Below are 27,817 nucleotides of genomic sequence, written 5' to 3'. Positions count from 1 at the left end.
CTGTGGTGTAGGGTGATGGGACATGAGGCTGCAGGGGGAGCCGGGCCAGTACCTCATACCTAATAGGTTTGTGTTGTAGTCTTTGAAGAATATTTTTATTTCCCCTTCCTTTTCCTCCTTTTTTAATGCTTCTAGAATATTTCCGTTTTTGGAGATTTGCTAGAAGACTCACGGGGTTCAGCAGATAGTTGTATTCATGGCAAAGATTCATGAGAGCAATGTAGGAAGGATCCACAACAGGACTATGTGGGGAAAAGATGCAGATAAGCGTTGGGGGGAATCCATGTCCAGGCTTCCTTATGCGCTCTCCCTCCCATGAGAGATCACACAGAGCGCACGCTTCCCCCTGGAACAAAATGCAGCAACGTGTGTGCATTGTTTGTGCCCATTGTTATTAGCTTACATCCAACTGAAATATTCATTTGCATTACCTAGCTGACCACTGTAATATTTTAATACATTTATCTTGTTGCATCAATTACCATAAGAGAAATAATTTTGGAGTTTATGACAATAAATTTGGAGTTAAGTGAAGAGCACCAGAAACAGTAATATCGAAACGAAGCTGAGTAATGCTTAAACTTCAAAAACTTTAAAAAATAATGGGATATTTAAGGAAGGAAAATGAATTATTTTAATTCATTTGTTTTGATTTTGAATATTGTCATTCTGTGTTTTCCACAGGCATATACATTTTCCCCCATATTTATACTGAGAGAGGACATACAGTTTTCTATAATAAGTTCCCGTTTCATCTTATGGTTAATTATCTGCACATAGCTCACTGTCTTCAGACCTTATGAAGCTTCGTGGTGAAGTGAAACCTAAAAACAAAGTAAGGAGATTTGAAAATACCACGTGAACACTCTTAATGCTGTTCTTCATGATTCCTATTGAACATGGAGGGCGCAGGCTCGGCTCTTCACAGGCTCGCAGGTGGGCATGTTTTCACCAAAGGTCTCACGTGTGGGAAGGTTAGTGCTTTATCGTGTTCCCCTTAGAACAAAAAGCTATATTGAACAGTTTTCTCCTTTATGGGGCTTGTGACCTACTCTATTCTTGCACTTTTCCCACCAGATAAGAGATGATTATGGAGAGCAGTCCTTCAAAATAGTTTAGATTGATAGGAGTTTTTTGAAATTTTAGCTTTCTAATATGTTCTTAAGTGTTCCTTATTTATTTTGTTTAATTGTCTCCAGAAGTGGTTTGAATAGGCCAACTCTTAATCATCATTTTGTTTTAAAAACTGAGGCTATAATGGATACTTGTGAAGTTTAAAAAATATGAGTAATACATACTGTTAAATGTGTAAGACGCACATGATATATTTCAGGCTGAGTGTTGGCAGCTGCTAGGTGAATTATAACCACCTTAAGATGTTTTTGGATTTTTGCAGTGCTTAGTAAATATCTGCTGAATGAATGGGTGGAATCAGGACCTGAAAGAACAATACTGTGCTACTGGGCAGGGTGGATTCGAGGCCCACAATGGTCAGCCAGGTGATGCAGGTGAGTATTTTGGTTGGATGTAAGACAATTAGCAGGGGGATCAGTGTGGTTACCTGAAGAGGACATGCCCCATCTAAAACAAGTGCCACCACTCTGCCCTTGCTCATTTTTGCCATGATGGAATATGGGCCTAAGGCTACCAGATTCTCAATTTTTTTCAAGAGAAGCCTTAAATATGAATTTCAACGGAGAATTTCTTTATCTTTAAAATAATACAGTCGAGCGCTGCGTCACATTGACAGGCTTCATGAGTGGTCCTTGAGCCACCGGCTTGGTAACATGTGTTTTGCATTTTATTATTCTAAGTGACTAAGCAGAAGGTACCCAGACTCAAAGAAAACATTCTAGTGTAGTTTGGATCCAGTCTTAAGTCGGGGAGATAATCTCTTAAGGTAACTTTGTGTCTCGGGCCTGTGAAGGCCTTGTTATTCATGCCCTTGTAGGATCCCCAGGAGAGATGTGAAGGGGTGGCCTCAAGGCCATCTCCTGAAAACACCACTGTGGTTAGGAAGGCCCGGGAAATGATTCCACTGGCAGCGGAGAGAATTGACAGGACATAAGACTGGCCTGCAGGGCTTTTCTTTCTTTCTTTCTTTCTTCTTCTTCTTTTTTTTTTTTTTTTTTTGGCAGTGAAGGGCAATTGTCTTTATTTGCAATGGACACACTATTTAAAATGTGAGCCTTGCCAGTTCTGAGAAGAGAAGTGCCCCCCAAACCTGTGCATCCATCACTCTCATCTCCAAGCACAAAATAGACTGCAGCATTTCTTCAGAGGATGCTCAGCTAAAAGCACTGAAGGCAGCTTCTGCCAGGGCCTGTGTGCCAATAATGAGAACCAGGAGGCCCCCAATGCCTTCTTCCTGTGGTTCTGGGCTTCGTGAGGTCTTGGTCGAGGGCTGCTTTCTAGCAAGCCTCCATCCTCCAGCCCATCGCTGAACTGGCCGCCCTCGCTGATCCGCAGCTGCCGATTCCCCTCGGGCCCGGCCGGGGACGGCTGCCAAGGGCGCGTGGCCCCTGGTGGAGGCGGGCCCGCGGGGACCGCGGAGGATGCGGCGCTCGCTGCCCGCGGCCGGCTCCATGGCGCGGGGCGGCAGATCCCGGCGGCGAAGACGAGCGCGGCGGGGACTCAAGTCAAGTGCGAGGCGCCGCAGCTGGGAGCGAGCGGAGGGATGGACCGAGGGCGGGCGGGCGCCCTGGAGTGGAGGTGCGCCGGCTGCAGGGGGCCTGGGTTGGTGGGGGATGCGCGTCTGCAGGGCTTTTCTTTCCAAAAGTTTTCTCTTGCTCTCTGCCACCCCTTTTGAACTGCGAAGATGCCTGAAAGGATCTCAAATCATTTATTTTTCACTCATTGAATAAACGAAGTTGGCTATGTATTTTAAATAGGTAATGCACTATGTTAAATGCAAGTGATGTAAAGTTGAATACAACAGGGTTTCTGCACTCTAAAGGTTTATAATGTGGCAAACACCTTGATTATCTAATACATTAGTGATAACATCCAACTCTAAGCATTTACAACAAGGTAGTCCCTTGATTTTCCTGGAGTATGGAAGGGAATGCTTATGGTGAATTTAGATTCTAGGGAAAATTAACCTTCACCTGCCTCACCACGCTGCCAAAAGCTAGCATGGGCTGGCGTTGGATATCCAACAGGCAGATTAAACATCCAGTTAAGACATCAGGGGGCAGGGTCATGAAAATTGGGCCACAAATATAAAAATCGGTATTAAAATAAAGTTTACATTAAATAAATCATCTAAGCATGGGAAAAATCAAAATTGAGTTGAAATCCCCTGCAATTATCTGTTGGTTTAATTTCTTTCTTTCTTTTTATGAGACATTGAGGGAGCGGGCCACGAGTGTCAGGAGAGCGCAGTAATGCTGGAGGCAGATTGCCTGGTTTAGAATCTGGCTTTACCACTTACTAACTGTGACTTCGGACTTTTAGCTTCTGTGTGCCTCTGTTTTCTCACTTGTGAACTGGGATAATGATAGTATATGCTAATATAATAAAGTGTTTACAACAATTTCTGGCATCCAATAAGCATATACAAATGTTGGCTATGATTATGACCCCCAAAAGTCTTCCCTGGCTGTAGCTCTGGCTTGTCACTGTCATACGTGCTATGTTTGACACACTTGCTAGGGAAAGACATGCTAAATGTTTTTACCTTCAGACACTAGTGCAGGAGATGCCTTCTGCCTGGCCCTTTTACACCTGTTGCAGAAGGGCAAGAGGTTAGAATGAATACTGAGACCAGTACTTGTGCTAGGGAAAAAGAGCTCCCTCCCCTTCTGGCTTCGATTCTAAGAGAGGCAGCATGCAAGTCTGGCCCAGCTACACTAACTTCCTTTCTTTTGACTTTTCTTTTCTTTTTCAATATATATATATATATATTGCTAATTTCTTATTTCTTTTTTAATTATGTAAATAAGATCTCTAGTTTTCAAAGTAATTTCTGCCAGGTGTCGTGTCCCCTAACTTTTTGAATATTCGGAATAATCTAAATGAGATGTTCTTTGTTGAAATTGCTGTGTCCTATTTCTAAGTTTTAGGGTCTTTCTTAAAGATTATCATTTTTATGAAGGCTGAGATGTGAATTACAGACAAAACTTATTTAGAAACAAATGTAGGTTAAAGTGCCACCTGTAAAATCATTACAGCAAACAGAACCTTGGAGCCTCTCCAGTTTGCTCTGAGTCATGAGTACATCCTCATTCTAAGAGCCTGGGCAGGTGAGTAGACTTTTGCTGACACTGTTAAAGAAAAATGCAGATGTCAGTTACCAACTTAATCCATTTTGAACTTTCCTAATCCTTTGCCTTGAAGACATTGCATGTCTGGGATGAGTGTATACACAAAGAATTGTTGTTGTGTTATTAAAGAGTTGAAGGAGGGAACGTTTCCCAACTGTGATCATCTTAACAAGAAACATTCTACTCAAAACAGATTTTATTTAGAAATTGTTCATAATTATCTTGAGAAGAAAGATTTTCCTACACAGGCCAGTGTGTGTGTTTTGTTTGTTAGTTGTATTACAACTACATCAGTCATTCACTGGTAAAGATTTTTAATGACTTTTTTCAAACTAACCCTCATATATGATCTAGCAAATGATTTACTATATGAACACATGACTGCATTGAGAAATAGTGCCAAAAAATGGCACATACTAGATGACTCTGCAAATAATAAAATATAACAAACTCCCCGCCCCCAACTTGAATATCTGTTTCTCATAACTTTCTTCATCTTATGAAGGTATTTTCATTGTCTTCCATTCAGTAAGCCCATCTGCTACCTTTAGTTCCAAAATTAATTTTGAAGATGGCAGAACTTTCTTGCTTGTGATTGAGGTGGCCTATGTGATTAACTATTGAATTTGCTGATAAAGATTGCTAACTAGTATGGCTTATGGCTTCAGTGCTTTTTTGATAAGATAACAGTAGAAGAAAAGCTTTTGGTGAAGGTAGTGATACAGAACTGAGACCAGATTTTAGGAACTCCCATGTGTTCAGCATTTAGTCTGTCAGATGAATAGCGACTTTTGGAAATTCAAGACTAAATCTATGATCTGGAATCCAGAATATCTTCTTTTTGCCTTTTTCTTTTTAAAAATGTTATCATTCATGACAGGTTGTAGAAAATATCTTTTAGATACTGTCTCTTCACATGATTTATTTTCAAGTTTTCATCAATTAAGATGCTTGTGTGATTCTGTACAAATTTAAGAGCTGGTCACATGCTGGTACGGTAACTCTTATAACACATTAATTCATGACTTTTATTGCATAAAATAAAATTATTCACCTAAGTAGGCCTATGACTTAAATGATCCAGAACTTCTAAAACGTGATTTCCTTTGATTAGAAAAATCAGGCACATGAAGTTTGGTTACATTTAGTTTTCACTTTCAGGTAGGAATCACTTTAAGCCCGTTCTGAGGATCTGTTTTCTAATTCCTTGGTGTTTTTTTTCCTTATTAGTATAAGTAGCCAAGGATAGCAAAATTTCATTTTTTTTCCAATTAAAATTCATTACCACTGTACACAAAAATCAGCCTTAAATTATTAGTTACATAGCCATTATTCAACATTTAAAATTTATAATAAAACAAGAATATTTTTAACCAAAACTTACATAGCTAACTAATACTTAAATACTAGTTAAGTAAAACACTTTTTGTGCTCACCTGTAGTATTCTTTTGTGACTCTGTAAATAATAATTCATTAAATTTCATTGTTTCTCATATTCTGATATTCTAATATTTTTGTTCTTGAAAAATTGTAAAGACAATTTTTCTTCACCTAAAGCAGTTTTAATCAAACTTAAAGACATTTAAAATTTAAAAATTCATGTTAGCTATTTCGCAGTAGAGCATTGATGTTTATGTTCAAAGATAATAGGCTTATATGTTTTTGATAAGATTGCCAATTTAAAAATTAAATATACAGTTGTCAAGCTCCCATTAATTAAAAATAACTCATGTAATATTTTCCTATCCTAGTTCTATCTTTTATTCCCAAGTAACCTTTTTCAAGTTCTACTTAGTAATCTATTAAAAATTTAGGTTCAATTGCCAACGTTCTATGTATATATTTAAAATTAGATGATTACAGAATCTTTTTCTCTCTTAGTTCTAGACAGTCATCTCTGTCAGAAAAAAACCCACCAGAGCCTCCCCCCATAGCAAGAAGAAAGGTGTGTGAGAAAGCAGAAAACCCAAAGACCAAGGAACAAAGGCAGTCAGTTACTATTGCTTTTTTATCTGATAGGGTGTATAAAACATCAGCAGCACTGAGATGCTAAAGGACAGCAGTGGAATTATTCTCCATATTTAGGCTGACTCTGGGATTGTGACTGATTTGACTTAAGACAATTGAATCAGCTGTCAGCTTGTGGTCTTCTAATTTTCTTGGTCTCACACATACCTGTAAAATAAATTGATCATGTACTCTTATTTTTCAATTATCTGTGTATCTCATTGTGAAGTTAATATACCTTTGAGGAGAGGTTTATTAAAACTGTAACTCAAATAGTCTTCTAGAAAAATTTGAAATTAATTCTGACTGTTACTGTTATCTGAATAAAACACATTGATTTCACCGCTTTAAAGTGGTTGAAAAAAATCTAGTGTTAGAAGATGTGTGAGTTATGGTGCTTTCTTGCTGTTCTTTCATATTTAAATTGGTATTATCCTTAATTTTTTGTTGTTGAACTCTTTTAGAAGCTACGTGTGTGTTTTGTGAGAGTTTGTTTTGTGAGGGTTAGTCTGCCTAACGGTATATAATATAATCCGATGGTCCACTTACCTGGGCATTTGTAAATTGCAACACCACAACACGCAGAAAGTTACAAATGGGTTAGAGCCCCTGTATCCTTCTACCTGCGGCACACTCACATTTCCCTCAGGTCACCTCACAGGCTGCAGAAGGCAGGTAGATCTCTGACATGGTCTTAAATGAGATCATCAATGGCAATCTCTGTTCAAATATTGGCAAAGCCAATTTCTTCAGTATTAAATATGAAAAGAAGTTTTTGGGTATTTTCTGTACCCAAGTGAGTGATCTTATACCATCCCCTCCCCTGTACCATCATGCACACTCTCTACTTTGACCACTGGTTTAGCTGCCTTGAATGTCATGGAAATTGTCCTAATCATCCTTGCTTCCTGTATTTAAAGATGTAATTTATCGGTTTCTAATGAATCAAATATCTCAAAGAATAACTAGGAGATAAGGGATGGAGCAAATAAATAATTAAAAAATAAATGAATTAATCAGTTGAATAAGCAAATCCCTCTTAATCTCTCAGGGTCTCTTCCCTCATCTGTAAAGTGAGCATCTTGATCTCAAGTGTAAAATTGTATAATTTTAAATTTGCCTTGATTTATTCATACTGAGTTTAGATTTTAGCCAACAGAACTTTTTCTTTAGTGCCATCTTTTGGCCAATGTAACACAATCCAGTAGGGGAAAAGAATTAAATTGTTCAGAGTGCATTTTATCTTATGAAAAAGGAAGAGAGGAAGAAAGGAAGGAAGGAAGGAGTTCTCTATTGAGAAGCTTTTTTTTTTTTTTAAAGCATGTTTCTTATAACATTTCTAACAAATAAATAGCCACCTATTTAACTTTTTTTCCTTGTAGCTCAGATTCTGGAACTTCAGAGGCTAGCCTTCACCTCCTTCTTCCCCACCAAGCTGGCCCCGTAATGAACTGAATGTTTTTAATCGTCTCACTGTTTCTCAGGGAAACACATCAGTTCAGCAGGATAAGTAAGTCATTATGTTAAAGAGTCCCAACTATAGGTTATAATATTCCTGAGCATTTCAATACAATCCAGAGAGAACACTTAGCTCTCTCTGTGTGGGAGGTGGAGTCTGACTTGTGAACTCATGCTGTATTTTATGTGTTTTTCCAATGGGAAATGAACCATATACACAAAATTAGATGAATTTATTTTCCTGTTGAACATTATTCCCTGCTGTAGATTTGCATTGCTTCACTTCAGCACTTGCCTTGCCTTTTCCTTTTGCAAGTCAATTAGAATTGAAATATCTTTGTGATCACTTGAAGTTGAAATTTCTTGGGACTCTTCATGTTCATTGAGCCCATAGAAGCCTCTAATCCAATATCCTGCCTTGAAAAGTGGCATATTATTTTATCTTTGGTGGATATAACAGCTGACAAAGACCGTGTCACATATGTGTAACATGTTACCATTTGCTTGTTCTACAAATCCACCACAAAACTTGAGTCATTGTGTTCTTGAAAAATAAGAGTACCTTTATAGGTGGAGAGGTGGAGAGGGTAGAACTCAGGGTGGGCTGTTGGGGAAAGAAAAGTTGGAGGGGTAGGGAAAATACTATTTTCATCAAAGTTGAAGTGAAAAAGTATCCCCACATTGAGCCAGAATCTCTCTTGTAAAAATTTCATACTAAAGGTGTTGCCATAAAGTATTTATTAACTCTGACTTGTCTGCTTTGATTTTGAATTATAATGTTGTGGACGTATGTACTTGATATCCAGCCTCCCATGCCAACTTGTTTTCTATGCTATGATCTTCCTACATATATCAACAATTTCTGAAATTACAGGATACTGTTTAAGATCTATCTGGCATGTTTGATCATGCTAAATGGCTCTGTAGACTTAGATACATGATTATTTTGAAGTAATCTTTAATCTACTTAATTTATGGATAAAATTCTTGATTAAATTTTAATATAGTTTAATCAGTATATGATATGTTCTTTAAGGTGATCTAGTTAGGTGATTTTTTAAATTTAAAAACAAGTATTAAAAGAGTCTTGAATGTTGTTAAATCATACCTCTCATTTAACTGAGAAAAGAGCACAGCATTAGGAATGTCTGTAGGAATTCCATTTTCACTAGTGATATGAAGAATTAGTAAATTTTGTCCACCTTGTATTTACGGTCATAAAAGTTTGTCAGTCTTTTGATAATCTTGACAGTCTAATCATAGTTCCATGTTTTTTACTGAAACGGTTTATCAGCTACCAATCATTTAACTGCATTGTCATCTCTATAAATTAAAACTTAGAATAACTGACTTAACCCAAACCCTCACCTACCTTCTGAATCACTTTCTTTTGGGCTCCTTTTTGAGACTAGCATATTTCACCTGCTAGAAGTTAGGTCAAACACATTGTTTCTGATGACATGACATGCCAGCACTCACTCTGTCCTCATTCTTCCCAAGCCTATTGTATGATTCTACATGCTAAATATTTAATATAATAACCAGACTTACTGTCAGTACTGGAGGATTCAGGGTCAGGCTGACAGGAATGGCTCACTTATTTTTAAAATCCCACCAAAACCTCCCTGCTGTTGCTGAGGGACTGACTAGGCAGAAGACCTCCACGTTTTTGAGATGAGTTAAATCAAAGGTTATTAAATTTTGACTGACTCACTCCCCACACAGACATGTATTTGTGTAATTTTCATATGAGACTCTAAAGTAATTATCAAGAGGAATAAAATTCATTAATGGTTATTGAAATGGGAAAAGTTTTCTAGTACTAGTCAGATTAAATAGCACCTTGAAGTGATGGATTTCATTTACTTGATGGCGTTCCTCTTCAGGGGCTACATTTTAGAAAGCGAGGACAGATCGGTTCCATGGATCAGTAATAGAAAGTTCCCCCTCCCCAAATCTTGGTAGAAAATATAAGAACAAAATATTGTAGCTAATTTAGGTGTATATTGAATTTGCTGATATCCAGTGCAAATAGGAAAGCAGGGCCCATTAAAGGAAATGTTTGCTGTGTTTCTATTATTCATACCATTGCATCAGCTCAGCCTCAGTGTCCGCCTGTTACCATCTGCAGTCTTTCTCCTCATAATTCTGACTCTTTCCCTGTAGATCTGATAAAAGTGACTCTTCTGTGTCAGAGATACACAGGTTCTTTCTGTCTTTCCTACCTTCTGACCTTTCAGTGATGTTCTAAAATGCCTTCCTAGAAACTTTAAGCAAGTCCCATTTTTGTTGCATTCATAACTGGTAAATGTCAATGCACTAACATTTTTAACCATAAATTTTAATATATATATATATAATATATTTTTGTGATCATAACTCTCAGACAAAGTAGTGGCAGACTTTTTTGTATAATAACATAAAAAATTGTGCTATTTGTTTTCTGTCTATAATCTAAAAGTTTTCTTTAAAAGAAATTTAGATCTATGAAAATTAATTTCCTCAGTGAATATTGCCCCCTCAAATTGTGGGAGGTGAATAGGTAGTTTTTCATGTTGGTTTATTGATTTTAAATAAGAAGTTTATGGCAGGGTTTGTGATGAAAAAAGGTATGCTAGGGGAAAAAGGATACTATGGTACCTAAAGTATAGAAAGAAATAGAAAGAAAAAGAGGTTTTAAAAAATAATTATTATTTTTAACTAGTAAATGCTATTTTAGAAATAACAATGTTGCATTTTTTCATGTTACAGATTTTTTGGACCCTTAATTTCTTTTTCTTTCTATCATTTCCTCTTTCCACTAATCATTTTGTCTCCTTTCCCTTTGCACTTCCCCCCCCACCATGTCTTATGGCCATTTTCCTGATCATCAGTAGATCCTCCAGAAGGCAAGTGGGGGAAGGGGGAGGAAATTAATCTCATTCACAGCATTGCAAGACTGCTGGTTTTGAATGGAACAAAAGTAAGCATTATTTTTCCTTCAGATCAGATCTGTTGTGTAAGTTTGCAGTGTTTAACCTTAACTTAAACAATTTTGAAGTTGATTTATATATTCCAGAATGTGAATAGATTAATTTTAATAGAAAAGAAATACCAAGGATGTATGTTTCCAATTTCTGTATTTTTTCTATTATCTTTTATATAAGGTAATCTCTATAAAATATTAACCCTAATATTCTGAGAATATGAGAGTATTTTTCAGTATCTAATGAATAAAATTCTTTATTTAGTGTTGAAATTCTTTTTCTTCAAAGGTCTGAAAAAATAAAAACAAGTAAGAATGAAAAAAAGGCATCCTGGTCTCTAGGCTGGGCCATACATTAAGTCACTGGAGGCAAGTATTTACTTTTGTAATATTACAACCTTTGACATGACAGAATTGTGTTGGATGTTATGTCATGAAGGGAACATTTAATAGATTCTCAGGATAAAGAGAATGATCTGAATGAAGGAAATTTTTGGAGACATAGTATTATATAACTGAGGGTACTGTTTAGTTTTTTCTTTTTTTTTTCCTTAGGGTGATTTGTGTCATTAAATGCAGATCATGCAACTCTTAGGCTGTTATCATGGATTTTTTTCTTTATAGTCAGCTTCTTAAAATACACATACATACGTACATACATACATATATACATACATATTCTGTTTTCGAAGTAACAGTAGCAGTTGACTGTGTATTAGATCATAACTTTTCAACATATGAAGCAATAGTTATAATTTGATGGCTTCAGTTCATAGCTTTTAAACCCCACATCAGTTAAGCTTTTGAAATGGCAGATTCAGACTTTTGAGGAGGTTTTGCTCCCATTACAGTTCTGGTTAAATTCTTAGATTACCAACAAGTTACTGAGCATTAGTTTCAAAAATCTCAAACTGATGCATGTATGCAAATAATACTTTGGATTTTGTCATTACACATCCATGTGGTAACAGTTCCTGGTATTATTTCTAGTAACGAGGAACTCCCTTCATTTTTTGAAATCAATATAACTAAACCCTAAAAATAAAGGATTTTAAAAAATCCTGAGCCTAAATTTACCTCCTTTAAATTTCTATCCATTGGCCTTTCATCAGCCCTCTTGAGCTCTAGTAGAATTAATCCAGTACATCTTTTTGTGGGTATCTGACAGATCTTTTAAATATTCAGCCATTTAACTGTGCTTTTGTATGCTCTCTCTAATGGAAGTTCTCTTATCATCTCAATAGTTTTAGATTCATCTGCTCCTAATATGATATAGTCTAGGATCCTTCTTTCTGCTTCCGCGGTTTTGGAAAAATCTCCCATTTTTCAGAGTTCTTCTTAGAATGTGGCATCCAGAGCTCAATCTCATTTCAGATGTGGCCTCAGCAGAATATAGTAACTCTTTTGCTTTCTTCTGAGATATTTACTTGTATTGCACAAGTCATTGAAAATGTTGGTAGAGGAATCAAAAATTGTTAAGCCATTGATCTCATATAAATAAACAAATTTATTTAGCTTGTAAAATTGAGTTAAGCCCCTTTCCTACTTGGAGCATTCTCTTCTATCTTCAACTTAAATTTTATGCTTATTTTTTTTCCATTGAATATTTTAGTGGTAGGTATGTACCTAAATGAATTTTGTTTGTGATTTTTTCTAGGCAGTGCATCTCTTTAATATATCAATTTAATAAACATGCCATGTCTGTCTTTGTTTCTGAGGAAAGACTGACTAGATATTGAAGACCTCTTTCCAGACTGACAGGAACATGGACCCTTTAGGTGTGGTTCTTCAGCACTGATGGAAAACTACCTTACTTACTACAATAGTGTTTTTCTTACTCACCACATCTACAAGGATGTCATTTGAAAAGCTTTTTGTATGGACCTTTCTGGAGTCAACATATATTGTAATATGACATTCTCCTAACATGCTGTCTATTGATTCTACAAAGAACTTCCCCATGAGATTAGTGAACTTCCCCATGTTATCTTATATGAGCATTTATATAAGCATTTAAGTGTTTATATTTATTTAATGTTTTCCTCTGTGAGACTCAACAAGAGTTACTCATCTGTAACCTCTGAAATCCACTATTTTTCTCCTTCCTAGAAAATTGGGTCTATGTGTTTTATCCCTTTTATTGATCCAGTGTACCAACAATGGTTTTGCCTCCACAATAGTATATATTTTCAAAACCCTGTGACATAGTGTTTCAGAAACAGAAGCACTTGAACTCATTGAATAAGTCTTAATTATCAGTTCTAACTTATCTTGGGCTTACATTTCTTCTTAATTATCCCCGCACCTTGCATCATGAAGGCTGTTCTCATTCATCAAGAAGATGGAAACAGAAAGCTTGGTTTCATGCCCGCATCTGCCCTCATAGTATGCCATCTGTCTTAGATGATGGGCATATTTCAGCGTAATTTTTCTTCCTGCTCTGAAGCACAGTTACAGTCAACCTACATATTTATTATGTCTTAATTCACACTCATTTTTAGTCTTCCTCATACAGTTATTTCAATTCAGATCCTGTCTTAAATTCTTGTAGGATAAGGACAGTGTTTTGATAAACTTTCTATTTCCACAGTTCACAGTCCAATGGCATAAAGCAGAAACTTAGAAATATTAAATTTATCATAAAGCTCCCTAAAGAGCCTCACTGTTCTCTTAACATTTTACTCTTAATTTTTTTTTCTTTGACACTGTTAAGAGTTTTAAAGTTTTTGCTATTTTTGAGCCATTCTCCCTTTAGAATTTCTGTCTATACAGATATTCTTATATTTCTTCAAATTGGTTTCAAATTTGGTTTCTTAGTACTTTAGGTGATATGTGTTATACTTTCTTCAGAATGTCTTTTTTGATGTAGAATTATACTCCAGCCTGACAGAGTCACATCTTCCAGTTAATCATCATTTATACTTTCTTACCTGTCAGAATTCACTATACTTGAATAGCTCCCAATATTACTTCATTAAATTTGAAAGAGATTAAATTACTAATAAGAAAATCCAGATGCAGCACTGGCTTTGCTCCTTGCAGAAGGCACTTGCTAGCTGACACCTGATTAGTTGATGCATGCCATCACGGCTTTTACTGTTTCACACTGTGTCCCTTTGCCTAAAAAATGAGACAAGGGACCAGTATGGATTTTATTACTAATTGCTTGGAAAGACTTCTTAAAGTCAGAGAAAAAAATTAAAAGTAGTTTCATGATACAGCTACTGAAGTAAAGCTCTGTTTATTTTTCTCCCAGCTCAGGGGCATAATCAACCCACTTCCAGCTTCAAAATGAATCAGAACGCCCCCACTTCAGTGTGTGCACACACACACATCTGAAGGGCGCACAACAGCTGGGCTCTGTGTGGGGGCTATGATTTCTCCTCACTGGATCAAAGGTGCTAGTTGTTGTGTCATTAGATACATAATAGATCTTTTAAAAATGATTACGTTGAACAGGTTTTGAAAAAAATGTCAAACTGTTTAAGACTCATAAAAATCTGAGGGATAATATGGTTCAACCCCTGAATTATATAAAACATAAGATCACTGCATGGTAGGTAAGAAAGGAAAACCTCTGTTGATGTGATGTGAGTAGAATGGCGAGGGGATACATCTCTTCGGTAGTTGAGCGTCTTATGTATGCAACGCCCTGAGCTTAGTAACGCAGGCTGCGTAGAAATCTACAAAAGGCCATTGCAATGTACAGTGTGGCAGAGAGAGTAAGGTGGGTAGCAGCCCCCGTTTCTTGAAAAGTTCCTGTATGTCAGAGGCTGCACTGGACAGTATGCAAATTACATCTCACTTAATTTTCACAACAACCCCAATGACACATATTGCATCCTCATTTTTACAGATGAAGAGACTGAAGATTCAAGAAGTTAAATAATTTCCCCAGATAAACTTAGCTAGAAAGTGGAAGAGCCAGGATTGGAAACCTAGGTCTATTTGTCTCCAAGCCTGTGCTCTTAACCCCTTTGGTAAAATGGCAGGCAGCTAAAATAATCAACTATAAATGAGATGAAAAATTAGAGACTAAGGGTTTTGGGGTTTCAGGAAAGGGAGAGATTATGCCAAGTTGTAAAAATACGGAAAGCTTTGATAAGGAGGTATTTAGGATGAACCTTACAGGATTGTTGCTATTGACAGGTAAGGACTGGCAACCAAGATCACAGAAGAGCAGAAGCAGAGATGTGGAGGCAGAAGTGGATTTGGGGGGAGGGGGCTGTATAGCTCAAGTGGTAGAGCACATGCTCAACATAAACGAGGTCCTGCGTTCAATCCCCGGTACCTCTTCCAAGCAGAAATAAATGAATAAATCTAATCCTTAAAAAAAAGAAAAGAAAAGAAGTGGTTTGGAAACTAAATCCAATTGAGTTGAAAGGTAGAATATACATGACAATGGGCAATGAGACTAGGACGATGAGAAGGAAGCATGTATAGGAATTTGGGGAGCTAGGTTTTTTTTTGTTTTTGTTTTTGTTTTTTAGCATTTAGGGATGTTCCAAGACTCAGTTTAATCAGCGAACATTTTTGTTCATTGTCTATGAGGGAAATACAAGAGTCTAGCTTATGCGTTGTGAATAATGGCCAGCAATTCCCCCATTAAAAAACAATTTACTCTGTAAAAATATAATTTCCTAATGATTCAAGTTAAATTGATTTCTCCAGTATAATTACACATTCAGCATGTCAGAAAAACAAAATAGAATAGTTTTACAATTATGTTTTTTGAGTCAAAGATAAAATCCATCAATGACTCCTGGAAAAGAAACGTGTGTGTATTTATGAGTATGGAGTGTTCAGGAGCTAAGAGCAGATTTTGAAACAGCTGATTTAGGATGGCTGTTTAAGATTCAGGGGCAATTTGGCGTAAGACTCTTTTCGTATGTCTATTTCAAAATTTTGTGTAATTATTTTTTTAATACCTCATGATGCATCCCTAGCTTTCATCCAATCCTTCACACCTCCTTTGCCCTTGAACCTGCTGCAAAGTGTCAGGGATGGAGTTAGGATGCCTGTTTCAGGTGAATGGAATAATTACTGTTTTCTTATCTCATTTTTTTCCTCATAGAAGAGAAATTGTTATTGTTAAGCGAGTCTAATTTAGTTCATATCGACAGTATTTCCTCTTTTTTCCTTGTTTTAGATCGTACTTGTAAAGTATGGGATAATGTCACTGGGGGGTCATCCCAAAAATGTCATATCTGTAAAATACTATATTATACAAGTTTGGTCTTCACAGTGTCAACATCTTATATTAAGGTGTGGGATATCAGAGACTCAGCAAAGTGCATTCAAATGCTAATGTAAGTAACTTAAAGGCAAATAGCATAAGGGGCAAATAGTCCTTGTTTATAAATATGAGAAAAGATAGGTCTGTGAGTGCATTTTTGTTTATTTATACCTGTCTACTTGCAAGGAATGTTAAAGTGTTTACAGTAAGAATGCCGATAAAGTAAGGTGAAAAAAACTATTGAGAAAATAATATATAAGAGCTCAATATTAAACAGGAAGGGAGAAGTCATATTTGGTCTGTGACTAAGTACACATTTCATATTTCCTCCCTAACCAAATAACTAAGGAATTAAATTTTCATAGTATTTATTACTTGTATAGTTAAATGATTTACATGCTTCAAATGAATACCACTCCCTGGAAAATGGCTGGAATCACCATTGTAGATGGTGAAGAAGTACTTGCAACATTTAATTAGCATGTATTGAATAACTGAGAGGGCTTTTTTTGTTGTTTTGTTTTGTTTTTTTTAGGACTTATCACTGCCTTGAGGTTAGACCATATTTTATAACTTTAGGTTGTGTTGGATAATTGGACGATGAGTTTGTTTCCTGTGTTTCTTATCATGTATGTCTTTAAAATGTAGAGCAGATGATTCTTTTTGCCATAAGGTTGATGAACTGTTTTACATAATTAAAATCAGGGTGAACTCTGTTGGTTTAAATAAGAGTAGGGAGCATAGGAGTGGTTAGTTTTTACTAATTTGTACAGTGGGGTTTACTAACATTAAATTCTATTTTGCATGTTGAGAACTACTAATTATTTACTGTATTGAATACAAGTCTCTTGAGGGAAGTTTTGTAGAAAAAGAACACTGTTATCTTATGTTAGAAATTTACCCATCCAGTTGACTGACTAAAATCTAATTTGAAAAGACTGATTATAACTTGATATTTTAGAAGTTAACTGAGAAAATGTTCCCAAATTTAAAAATACACTTGCCATTTAGAATTTAGCAGAGGAAATAGAAGTAAGTTATGGTTAAGCAATAGTAACTAATCCATATATGATTGGGTTAAAGTAAACAAAAACTAAAAATAATTTTAAAATTCCTCAGTGTGTTTAACTGAAAAGGGCAAATCTTACATATGAAAGAATATCGGTAGGCTTGCCCCTCAGGGGGCTTCTGGAAACTGCAGGAAAATGAATTACCTCTGTGGCACTGCATCACTTGCTGAGTTTTTAAATCATTGTCATCTAATCTTTTCTGAATCATATTGAGGTCATCCTTAATTCAGGACCCATAATTCCCAGTGTTTAAGAGACTTGCAAATTGAGTTTAAAGCCATGTCATCTTGTTTTCTTCATTCATTCATTTATTTATCTGTCAAAATGTTTATTTATAAGTGCCAGTCACGTGTGTGTGAAGTGCTGTGCTGGGTAAGCTGCTTACAGTGACCAGATCTGGTTGCCTGCAGCCAGTTTCCTAGGAATTTAAGGCATTCTAAGCCTAACTGTTACCCAGAAATGTGACTTACCTTGCTGTTTCACCTCTGTTAAGGTCTTCAGGTCAAGTTCCTCTTGGAGATGCCTGTTCTGCAAGTACCAGCCGGACAGTTGCTATTCCTTCTGGGGAAAACCAGATCAGTCAAATTGCACTAAACCCAACTGGCACCTTCCTCTGTGCAGCTTCTGGAAATGCGGTCAGAATGTGGGATCTTAAAAGGCAGAATTTTAAAGGAAAATATATTTCTTTTATATGGCAAATATATTTTTTCACTTATCATTAGTGCATGTGAAGTCTAATTTTTATAACCCCAGAAGTTAATATAAAATCTTGGGCTTTTCTGCTGAATACAACACTCCTAAATATCTCTTCTTTCCTCATTAGCAAACTCCCAATTTTCCTTCTTTTATCTCCATTGCTGGGGAAAATATATATGAAGGAAAACAGCCTTCCTTAATATATGTCTCCAGTTGTACTGTTTACTAAGAAGAGACCAAGACTCCCATCCTAACTGCATTAGTACCTTTGAAAGAATTATTTTTTGTAACATCAGTCATGCATCTTATATCTCAAATTTTTCAGTTTATAAACTTTACAACTTTGCACATAAATCCTCACAGGATTTTAGTGAATATGAAATAATATATATAAAAGATGAAGTCGTAAGAAGATGGAGTGAGTAAAAAAAGAAAAATGATATATTGAAGTATGAGATTTTATCCACTATTTATTTTAGTTCTTTCAATTTTGGCAGCAAGAGAATATTTATTTATTCATTAACAAATATATATTCAAGATCAATTATGACAGACACTGTACCAGCACCATGGTAGGTACTGGGGATAAAGGCTAAGCCAGACAAACGTGGGGTCCACCTTCTTAGAACTCATCTCATAATGGAGGATAAAGGCCACTGAACAGGCAATTACAGGATACTGAGTTCAGTCTGCAATTCAGGAAATTCAGATAATAATCCAATCTAGAAGGAATCTGTTAGTGGTAAATAAAGGGCAATTTATTTTAGAAATTTTGAGGAATAGCTAGTTATAACTTGTAATATTTTAATGCATGTTTGAGAAAGTATAATAAACCTAATTTATATATAAATAAATGAGAGAGAAAGAGAAAGAAGAAACACAGCCCTGAGTACTGTTTTAAAAATAAAAAGAAGAAAAATAAAATGAGTGTTTGTTTAAGAAAATTAGGAAAGAGAGGAAGACTTGGTTTATTCTTGAAGATGTTAAACTTGTAGCCAGAGCACCATGGAGGAAGAAACTTAGTCACCACAAGAGGCAGAAAAGATCAGGTTTTGAAAATCTTCACACTTTCTTTTCTGCTGAAAAGTTAGATCCTTTGAAACCTGCCTGATTTCAGCAACATGATTAAATACAGATTCATCTTAACAAAGTAACTAAGAAAAGAGTGTTCAAGAAATGGTAATATTCTGGAAGCCAAATATATCTCTGTATCCCAGCAGCTTGATTTGAAGCAGGACTACGAAAAAAAGTTCATTGTCACCCCTGACATTTGACATCATATGCTTTTCTACCAGTCAGATACATTCCTGGTAATTTTCATATCTTTAAAATAACTGATGAAATGGACTACCTATGTCCTGGTGCACATGTGTACGCACGTAGTGCCCACACATGTGTGTATACATGTGTATATAAGATAGGTGTACATATACGTGCATGTGTATGTGTGAAAATATGTGTGTGTAAAAAATAATCTTACTTTCTCCATATTGCTATTTTCTAGTTATATCAGTGACATAGTTGTTTTAATCCAATTTCACATCGGGCCTGATAACATCAGTCATATGTCTATAACATATGCAGACATTTAACAGGTTAAAGTTTACCTGGACTTAGGGTGGAGTTAAAATTAACCTGTAGCAAGTTTTTGGACTCTTGATGCCCTTTTGTTTACTACTTGAATGACATTAGTCACTTTGGAATAACTTGTTTAGGACTTCTGACACTTCCATCGTAGTTTGGCCATTTTTTGACTGTTAATTTGAACAGACTTGTATAGAGGTGGAGTTAAATCAGAAGAAAATGAATGAATAATTTTATCAAAGAATATAGATTATTTTTGTTGAGACAGCCTCAGCATGCTAAGAAATATTTCCAAACAAAATTTTTTTCTTTCTTTCTTTCTTTTTCTCTAAGGTTTCAGTCCACAGGAAAGTTAACAGGAAAACTAGGCCCTGTTATATGTCTTAACTGTAGATCAGATTTCCAATGGACAAGATCTAATCATCACCAGCTCCAAGGATCATTACATCAAAGTGTGTATAATACAGTTGTTGAATTATATTCTCCTATTGATAGATTTAAAGTATTCAGATACACCTAGGACCCTGTTCTCTTAATCATATTTCTTTTTTCTCATTTCTAGCCTTTGCTTTTTCTTCCTGATCTTCCTCACTCATAGTTCCTGATTTTGTTCTTATTATTTATACGTATATGATCACTTGTCACAGAAGATAGGTTGGGAGGGATTTTAAAGATTTCTTGGCTCAGTCATCCAACTACTGCTTAAGTCCCATCATCACCATCTTTTATACTGAACATATTATGGTCTTCAGGTTTTATGCAAGTAGCAGATGAAGAGAGATGCATAATTTGATTTTGGAGATGTTAAGTTTGAGGATTTCCTTGTGTAGACCAGTAGGCCATTTGAAAGGCAAGTCCAAGGCTCAAGATAAGTTATAAGTAGACATGTGTGTTTCAGAGCCAGTCAAACAGAAGCAGATGTTCAAGAAGTTAGAGTAGTTGATATGGCCAAAGGAGCAAGAAGTTGACATGACTCAGCCTTGGGAATCCTATAAGAACCAACAGGAATAAAAGAGGATACAGTGATAAAGAGATCTAGGAAGCATATAAGTGCTCCTTTTAAAGGAACTTTTATTAAAAGATGAGAAATGAGTTAGTGACTTGAAAAGAGAATGGTTAAGGGGATGGGATTTGTATTCTATAGACTTGAGCATGTTTAAATGCTTGGGAGATGGGCTCAGTGGAGAGGGAAAGTGTGAGCAGAAAAGGGGTGGCAGTTGATGAATCAGACCAAAAAAGAGTCCGACCAAAGATGTGAACCTTGGAAAGAAGTAAGTACACTTTAGCAGCTGAAAAGAAGGGATGGGAAAGAGAATGTCTGAGGATAAAAGCAAACTTTTGTAACTGGGAGGAGGGTCCAGAAAGTTAATTTTTGATCACACTAGCCTTTGCAGGACATCACAAGGTCAACAGCTGAGAGAGATGAGGGCAACTGAGGGGAGGGAAAAGTTCGGAATAGCAGCTCTGGGGTATTTGCGATGACCAGCAGGACCGCTGAGCCAACTAGCAGTGTTGAAATAACCATCATGTCACTTATTTGAATAGCAACTGGATTGATAACCAGCATTTTTATTATTGAACATACCATTTGTGCACTCATACGTGAAAAAATTGTTGCCTTTAAAAGCCTAATATGTCAGCAAAAGTAATCTGAAAATAGGGCTCAGTTTCATTCTGAGTCATTCATAGCCAGTTTTTTTTTAGTTAACTTAGTAAAATATCACAACAAAACAAATCATGTCTTGTTAATATACATCTCATGTATTTCTATGAATGGACACATATAGGTACTTATATGTAAGTTAAATAGGATGACTGCTTTCTTTCTGCTTTTATTTAGATGTTTGATGTAACTGAAGGGGCTCTTGGAACTGTGAGTCCCACCTGCAGTTTTGAGCCCCCTCATTATGATGGCACTGAAGTGATAATCATACAAGGGGATAACCTAGTTAGTGGGTCCAGAGACAATGGAATCAAGAAACGGGATCTGGCTCAAAAAGACCTTCTACAGGTAATGCACGGGACAGACTGGGTGCTTCAAAGTCACCAGTATCCTGTATAAGAACTTGAAGAGCCTCTAAGTAGAATTTCATCATTTAAGGATGATATCAGTCAGGGCTTCCTCTTCAAGAGTGTTTCATTGTCATCCATCAGGGTTATTAATTATGAAAAGGGCAACACTTAGCATTGAATGATAACCTCTTAGATAAGAGGAGAGTAGGCCCTGATAAGAACTGGAAAGTCTGGGATTGCCCTGTGCATTTGCTTACTAAATAAAATCGGTCTCAGAGTAAAGCAGTTACAGTTTCTCATTTTGTTTTGTTTTTGATTTAGGTATGCACAGTCCAAAGAAATCTAAGTGTAGCTAAAGTCAGAGCAGTGTAAATGGTGCCTCCTCTGCAGGAGCATGTTCATACCTCCATGAGTGGTGGTTCTCTCATTTCCTGTGGAATGATGGTTGGGTTGAAGTGTTTTGTCAGTACAATCAAATATTGGTGGCTTTCCCTAATTCCCAGAGGAAGAAATGAATTAGCATATGAACTTGTTCTCAGGTTCCAGCTTTCCCTTCTCTCCGTGTGGGCGCGTTTGTCCTGCTGTTGCTGTCACTTTCCTGCTGACAACCAGATGAAAAGCAAATAAACAAGTAGACTGTATGTTGATAGAAAAAACCTGGCAACAGATGCAGACATTGCGTTCAAAAGCTTTTCTTTTATAGATGTACATTCTTGGATGTAACTTCTATATTATGCATAGGAATATTTTTATGCATAAAATATGGTCATAATGTATGAGCTTATAATTATTGCCTACTCATTTTGAAATGTATAGTTTAGCTCCAGCCTTCAACAGAAAGCTTTAGGCTCTTGTTCTTGTTCAAAATTTAAGGCAGTGACTTTATGAGATAATCCTTAGAGACTACATACCAGGTTAAAGTTTCCAAACTTGCATGAAATACATGTTAGAGAAAGGTGAGATAATTACTCCTTTGAAGAGGAAGTGATGTTTGAAAAATCCTGTATACTTTCCAGGTCTTTTAGATTCTATAGATTTTTAATATTCTAACCCTTTAATGCTGATAACACTGATGATAACTAGTGAGGCAAATTGCAGAGCAAATTATAGACTTATTTCTTTAAATCACTAAGAGTGATTGCATACCAAAATTTTTTTTAAAATAGTTTCCAGGCCAATTCAGTGTTCCAAATATTGAATTTTGTCAGTAAAAACTTTTGTAACTTGTTTTCATATGAAAATTTTCTTTGGAAGCCTCCTCTTATGCTGATAATTTTTCCTTTTTCTCTCAGCAAGTTCCAAACACACACAAGGACTGGATCTGTGCCCTGGGAATGGTGCCACCCAGTTTTGCTCAGTGGCTGCAGAGGGGGTATTCTGAAACTCTGGAACGTGGATAACTTTGTGCCCGTCAGAGAGATGGCAGGTTATGATGGCCCCAGCAAAGCCATAGGAGGTAATTCCACCCACACTTTTACTGCTACTGAGTCAGCTTTCCCGTGTGATATTTCTCTACACTGGTTGCTCGTGTTCAGATTTAATGAATGCTCTGTTGTCAGCATCTGGGAATGCAGAACATGCGAAATCCTTCTTTTATTGCAGTCACTTTAATGGCTGTTCATGCTGTCTTATTTCTGTTTTCTGAGGCCCACTGTGGGCACTGAGTTCGGGCTCCCCAGGTACAAGATACTAGTGTTACTCCTGTATCAGCTCTCTGTTTACACTGGGAAGTCTCCTGCCAGATCTTCTCCTGGTGATTTTAATTTTTTTTAATCATTGATAGGTGACTAATTTCTAAAGTTTTTTTTTTTTTCCCAGAAAGGCAACAAACTTGCCATTCTTCATATTTAGAACAAATTATTTAAAAAAAAAAAGAAAAAACCTCTTTTTACCTCTCCCAACTCTTCTAAAATACATGGTATGAATATTTGCTTCCTCCCTATTCTGATGACTGTATTGATTAATTTATTTGCTCATTCATGATGACTCTCCTGTGTGCCAGGCACTGTCCTAGGCTGTTGGGAACAGCAAAGTGAGCAAAACATGAACAAACCCCAGTTTTATTCTAAGGAGATGAAAAGAAAATAAATAAGTAAAATATGTCAGATGGTGATGGGCGCGATGGAGAAAAACAAAGCAAGGAGGAGAGTACAGGGTGGGGGTGGGGACATTGCGCAGTGAGAGTGGTCAGTGAGGTCCTCCCTGAGACAGTGACACTTAAGAAGGTGCTTGAAGGAGGTGTAGAGATGCGACCATAAAAACGACATGATATGTGTATAAGCACTTTGGGAAGGAAAGCATATGTACTATAGTGTGAGGTGTTTGTCTCCTTCAAATAAAATGTGATTTCTCCTGAATATCTATCTTGAAAACCTCCCCATGTCATTTGTGCACCAATTATGTTACTTAATTTAACTTGAGCACCTTCCAGATTCTTTTATCCTAAGTGCATGATAACCCTGATTTTATTTTGAAGCCTCTGTCCTATTTCTGTGGTGTCTCTTATTATCTGTGATATTTTCCTCAAATCCCTCTTTTCATTTAGATTTGCTTTCTCTCATCTTTAAAGAACATCAAAGCCAATTTATTTTGTGTTTTTCTAGGGTGCTTACTTTTGATGCTTCATTGATGCAATTTCCAAGATGCATTACTTTCCTAAGAGTCATCGCTTTTGTTTATCCCCTGGGAAACTTGTTGTGTCCTTGACAGTTTACTGGAAATAACTTAATAGCCCTCAAAGTCATAGGACACTCAGATAAGACTATAAAAGAATTGTGCGTCCCTGAGGCCTGTCCAGTGAGGTGTGAGGGTACTGTAGTACCTTCCATGACCCAGTTTTATTTTTAAAGAACTGAAATTTCCCTCAGTTTACTCCTGGTGCATCAGATGCAGATGCATTTACCACATAACTTCAAATCAGGAAAACAGACAATAAAATCAGAGGGGCTATTTTCAAATTAGTTCTACATATTTGCTGTTTAACAAACGTGTACAGGGCTTAGTATCTGCCAGGCATTGTTTTAAGAGTTTTCAGGCACTAAAATTTTGTCCTCATGAGAACACTAGGAGGGGAGCATTGTCATCATCCCTGGCTTACAGGAGGGAAAACTGAGGCACTGTGTAATTCCCAGTCCCTGTAGAAGTGATTCTGTCATATCTGATTCCTGGATCTGTTGTCATTGATTTTTCTTATGATTATGGGTCTCATTTTCCCTCCTTTTTTATGTCAAGTAATATTTTATTGACTGTTGAACATGACAGTGTTGTGTTTGAGTATCTGGATTATATTATATTCCTTTAAAGAGTGTTGGGCTTTGTCTGTCAGGCAGTTAAGTTGCTTGTGGCTCAGCTTCATCTTTCTGAGACTTGTTCTGAGCTCTTCCTGGATCCCTACTGACTGTCTTAGGCGTGTGATGACACTCTCTGCTCTACTGGTCAGAACCTGAGCATCTCACAGCCCTCAGTGCGCCCTGGGATTCATCTGACTTACACTTAACTAGTGATTGGTTTTGGGCCTGGCTTTACTCATGTGCAGCTTCGCCTCTATGTGTATTTATGGAATTTTTTCCCTGTAGCTCCACAGTTGTTTCTGCATGCTCTCTCCTCTTCTCCACTTGGTCTTACAAATTCCAATGACTTCATACTTCCCAGGTGTTTCTTACTATCTCTTCACCTCCCATTCTGTGATTTTTCTGCTTGGTTCCCCCGCCCCCTGCTGTAGTCTGGAAGGTGATTCCAGGACCAGAACCAAGTCCGTCACAGAGCTTACCTTCTCTGTTCCCCTTTTCTCAGGGATCACAAGCCTGAACTACCCATTGCCCAGTGTCTGAAAACAGATGTTCCTTACATTTTCTCAAGTTTTCACTTTGTTTACAACAGGAGAGAGAACCTGGCACAAGTTTTTCTCTCATGACTAGTAGTGGTGATCATCTTACATTTCATATGCTGAAAATTGAACTCCCAGCCTTTCTGAGGCTTGCTCTGTAAACTTCTCCATCTCAGTCAATGGCTTCTCTGTCTCCTCTGTTCCTCAGACTTGAAACTTTCATTCCTCCCTTTCTTTCACACTCCATAACAGCAAATTCTGTTGGTGTTGTACCTGTAAATTACATCTAGAATCCAACCACTTCTCGCCATGTCTTTTGCTGCCTCACTGACCCTAGTCACCATCAGCTCCTGGATGACTACAACAGCCTTCTAAACAAGGGTCTTTGCCCTTGTGTGATATATTCTCAGTACAGAAGCCAGAGTAATTTTTTTAAAACACAAGTCAGATCATGTTTCTGCTTGGCTGAAAAGCTCATGGTCATTGTCCATCTTATGTAGCAACGAGCCAATACTGGGCCTAGCCCCCTGAGCATCTGTTCTCTCTCATGTCACCTTCTAGCACCCTCTGCTGGGCTCCTTCTCTGACAACACTGATCACCTCTCTGCTGGTCTTTGAACAGAGCAGGCTCACTCCAGCCTTAGGGCATTTGCCCTGGCTGATCTCTTTGTCTGGAATACTTTGCCTTCAGACATTTTTCTAAGTTCTTTCTTCCTCAAGAAGAATCACCTTGCCATTTTATTTAAAATTGTGATCTCTCCTCTGACCTGCTATTCCTGCTCCCCTTTGCCATGCTCTTTTATTTTTCTACAACATTTATTACTTTCTAATAAACTTTATAATCTAATTATTTATTGTGGTTTGTTGTCTGTCTCCTTTTGCTAGAATGTATGATCTATAAAGGCAGAAAATTCTATTATTTATTTATTTGTTTATTTTATGTTCATCCCAGGCACCTAAAATAGTGCCTAGAGCACAGCAAGCTCTCAATGAAAATGTGCTGAGTGGATGGTTGAATGGGATAAATGAGATGGATAAATGGGTGGATGGATGAGCACAGCCCCTTACTATTTTCAATGTACATGTGCTGTGTGGGTGGATGAGATTATTATTTGTCCCCAAGTTTTATTGAGATATAATTGACATACAGCATTGCACAAGTTTAAGGTGTGCAGCATAATGATTTGACTGACATGTATAATGAAATGATTACCGTAATAAATTTAGGAATTAACATCCATCATCTGATGTAGATACAAAAAAAAAAAAAGAAAAAAGAAAAAGTGTGCCTTTTATTCCTGTGATGAGAACTCTCACAGGAGGGAAGACTATTGATTAAGAACTGGAAACCCTGGATTCTAGGCTCTGCTCTGTGCTCCACTGTGTTACACTGGACAAGTCAGTAAATGTCCTTCATCCTTGAAATGGACTGCATAACATTTGAAAAGCTTTTTAACTATAAAATTCCATGGCAAATCTTTCTTTTTGGCTTTGGATTTATTAGGAAATTAGAGAAAAGCAACACTCCCCTTTTAGAGCCATGAGAGACATGGTAGAAAAATGTGACTGCCTAGTGACTGGTCCCCAGTGCCCACATGTTGGGTCAACAAAAATAGTTTTCTCAGAAAAATTTTGCATCCTCTGTGTTCTATGATAGGTAGAGTGGTATTCCACTTCTTAATACCCTCGTTTTTCCTGTGGGCTTCTGCTGATTTCACTGGAACATGATTCTTCCTGACTGTTGACAGAGTCACTAGCTCCCTGGAGTCCCTGCCCGGCCCCTAAACTCTGACCTTACTCTGGGCTCTTTTGCCTAAGGACCTCTGACCTTGTCATATCAGTGTGATGTTTAGGAGACAGGAACCTGGAGCCAGACTGCCTAGATTCAGATCATGCCTTTATCACTTACTTTATGATCTTGGGCAAATTTCTTCACTTCTCTAGACCTCAGTTTCCTCATCAGTAAATAGGGGATAATAGCATTATCTGTATCTTTTGGTAGGCAAGGAGAATTAAATTAATTCATCTTTGTAAGGCACACATAGTGACAATGCTGGCACATTGTAAGCCTTTGATAATAGGAGCTATTTTAAAGTTCATTATTATGGGTAACTTTGATATAATTATAGTATAATGTATATTTTTACTTACACCTATTAAAGGTCTTTTCAGAAAATGTTTCCATGATAAGTAATTCTAAGAACTTATTTCTTTATATTTCCACATCTTTTCACATGTTCATTTTTAATTTATTATTTTGTAGTCATCGAACTGTGAGAATTTGGAAGGCTCAAAATTTACAAGATGGTCAAATGTCTGATGCAGGAGATCTGGGGGAAGATATTGCCAGTAATTAAACATGGATGAAGATAGTCATAAACTGAACACTGAGATAACACTCTGTGTTCTGTATGGAAAATGTCATCTTGCATTTATTAGGCAAAATTGTGAATGGGATTAACTGGGAAATATATCTGAGTCCAACTGCTGAATGTAAAGATATCTGCTTTTGTGACAGAAAATACATCTGGAATACAATGCAACCCGCTGTTTACTGTTCAGCCGATTTACCTATTTAAACATGTCAAGAATGTTAGTCAAAATGTGGTCTCTTTGTCTGGTATTTATATCAGTCTACAGAGGGTTCCCAAATTTGAAAGCTCTTTTAATGTAATGGAAAAGAGAGGTGACAGTAT

General features: G+C 36.8%; 1 pseudogene; it reads left to right on the top strand.

Annotated features, from left to right (window-relative positions):
- Positions 1-1,417: 1,417 nt before the first annotated feature.
- Positions 1,418-27,817, top strand: LOC105102052 (kinesin-like protein KIF21A; annotated as a pseudogene).

The sequence above is a fragment of the Camelus dromedarius genome, unplaced genomic scaffold, assembly GCF_036321535.1.
Source record: "Camelus dromedarius isolate mCamDro1 unplaced genomic scaffold, mCamDro1.pat HAP1_SCAFFOLD_28, whole genome shotgun sequence".
In the NCBI taxonomy this organism is placed as follows: domain Eukaryota; kingdom Metazoa; phylum Chordata; class Mammalia; order Artiodactyla; family Camelidae; genus Camelus; species Camelus dromedarius.
The sequence above is the reverse complement of the archived record's forward strand: the minus strand, read 5'-3'. Positions and strand labels throughout refer to the sequence as shown.